The sequence below is a fragment of the Musa acuminata genome, chromosome BXJ1-6 (assembly GCF_036884655.1).
Source record: "Musa acuminata AAA Group cultivar baxijiao chromosome BXJ1-6, Cavendish_Baxijiao_AAA, whole genome shotgun sequence".
NCBI lineage: Eukaryota > Viridiplantae > Streptophyta > Magnoliopsida > Zingiberales > Musaceae > Musa > Musa acuminata.
This window is the reverse complement of record NC_088332.1, coordinates 44,232,292-44,235,000: the sequence shown is the minus strand read 5'-3', so window position 1 is coordinate 44,235,000 and position 2,709 is coordinate 44,232,292.

The following is a 2,709-nucleotide window of genomic DNA, read 5'->3' as shown; positions in this document are numbered from 1 at the left end:
CGACTCCGAACTCCCTCCAACAAACAAGCCACACCTCTAGATGACCATGAGTCAGCCATCGTGAGCTAACAATGCCTTGGGAGTCCACCTACTGTCTTGATTGCCCACTCGGGCTGCCTCATCCACCTCGGCGTGGCTCCCTAGGATGGATTTGTGCCTTTGGGATTGAATCAGGCCGTGTTGACTCTCCGAGCAATAGCACTAAGGTATCAATATTTTGACATTAGAATGAGGGCCCGAATATTGTAAGAACATCCATCCATGACTCCTCTCAATGAACACTCTAGTGGGGAAGCATCATCGCTAGTACTCAACGCTTTCGGACAAGAAGGATAGCCACCTTCCTTCCCTTAAGTGGACAACCTCCACCTTAGTACAAGCACCGAAACGTTATTGGTGTCTGTCCAACGATCTCAATCTCTCCCCACTAGGGTCAAGTGCGGGGCATCTATTCGTCCCATATGATGCCTTCTTAGGTCTCACCCATCAAGTATAAACACTTGCTAGCATGATGTAGATGATCGCCCCTCTCTTGCCCCAACTACACAGTAGGTAGCTCCGGCGCTACGACTAGCAATCCAACTTTCGCTCACCCCCTCGTCTCTAGGGGTGCCTCTAGCAAGCTCTCGAAGGGCAATGCCCTCGACAAGTGAGGTTGCAAACTAGCTAACCCTTGCTGGTGATGGGGATATAAAACAGGAATAACCTTTGTATATGAACAAATACTAGAAGACCATAATATGCAGCGGAATTAAATGGAAGCACAATCAAAGAACACCAAGATATACGTGGAAAACACATCCAATGTGAATGATAAAAACCACGGGCCAAATTAGAGATAATTCACTATGAGAATAATGAATGTACAAATCTCAATCTCTTGCCCTAAACCCTAGCAACAATCACAAGAGAACAACTGTGATATAAGGGTCACGTCACTGCCCACAATATCTAAAACCTCCCCAAGTAATCATAGCAAGAGTCTACTATAGATTTGATCTAACTTGAGATGAGAACACTACTAGATGATTGAGAACATCCTCTTTGCGTTGTCCTTGTCTTCTTCCCTTTCTTTCTCTTCTTTTTCTGCCTTGTTTTCTTCCTTTTCTTTGGAATCCCGTGGCTATTTTCTTCTCCCACGTTGCTGCCCTATTTATGTTTTTTTCTGCCTCAAAAACGCAGCCACCACACCCCATAATATTAATTAGGGTTAGGTTAAGAGGAGGTGTGGGCTGCCCAAGCCCACTATGGGCTGAATATGTGGGCTGTCAGCCCAACAACCTCCCCCTTCAGCCCATAAGAAAGGCTGTCCCATGACTCCTTAATGTGAAGCCATGCCGACCAGTTGTCGGCATATCTCCTGTCTTTCTTTTGGTAAGGTCTTTATTCCATTTGGTAGTAGTACCAAATCATAAGTGTAGTTCTTCTGAAGAGCATCCATCTCTTCCTGCATAGCAACTAACCACTTCTCTTTCTGCTCACTTTTAACTGCTCCTGGTAACTCTCTGGTTCACCTGCATCAGTAAGCATCACATATTCATCTGTAAAGTATCTTATGGAAGGTTGACGTTGTCTAGAAGATCTTCTCAATTGAGGTTCTGTTGAAATTTGCTCTCCTACTTCTTCTTGCTCAACATGTCCTGCAGGTAGATCAACGTCAGGCTCTACACCATCTTCCTGCACATCTCCCCAATCACCTTGATATACTGGAGGAATAACTGGGTCACAATCTGCTAATCCTTCTGTAGAAGTATTGGCTGGTGCCTTCTTCTTCAAATCTTCAAAAGTTTGATCCTAAAAGAATACTACATCTCTGCTTCTAAACACCTTCTGCTTTTCTGGATCCCAAAGCCCGTAACCAAAATGATCATGTGAGTAACCAAGAAAAATATATTGTTTAGACTTACCATCCAGCTTGGACCTCTCATTATCTGGAACATGTGCAAATGCACGACAACCAAACACTCTCAAATGCTTGTAGGAAACATATTTCCCTAACCATACATGCTTTGCAACATCACCATCTAGGACTGTACATGGTGATAAGTTAATCTCATCCCAAAACCTTTTGGGTAGCTTGGCCTGTAAAAGTATACATATGATCTTTTCCATGATAGTGCGGTTCATCCTCTCTGCAATTGCATTATGCTGAGGTGTACCAGGAACTATCATCTCATGTTGGATCTCATGTGACCTGCAATAGTCATTAAACAATCCTGTATACTCACCACCATTATCTGATCTTATACATTTTAATTTCCTTTGTCTCCCTTTCAACCCTAGCATAAAACTCTTTTAAGATATTAATCACCTGATCTTTAGTCTTCAAAGCATAGGCCCAAACTTTCCTGAAAAAATCATCTATAAAAGTGACAAAATAAAGTGCACCACTTATACCAAGAACATCAACAGATCCATCATGAGCTTTTGTCCTCAAAGGACCACATACATCTATATAAACACGGTCTAAGACATGCATTTTTCTAAACAAAGCAGGACTAGCAAATGAAACTCTATGTTGTTTACCTGTCAAACAATCAATACAAGGGTTAAGATGTATACCTCTAAGGTCTGGTAATACCTCTCTCTTGGAAAGAGCTTGCAGCCCCTTCTCGCTCATGTGTCTCAGTCGTCTATGTCATAACTCCATGCTAAAGTCTTTTTTTGTAGCATTTAACTGCTCACCATAAGCTTTAGCTTGCAACCTGT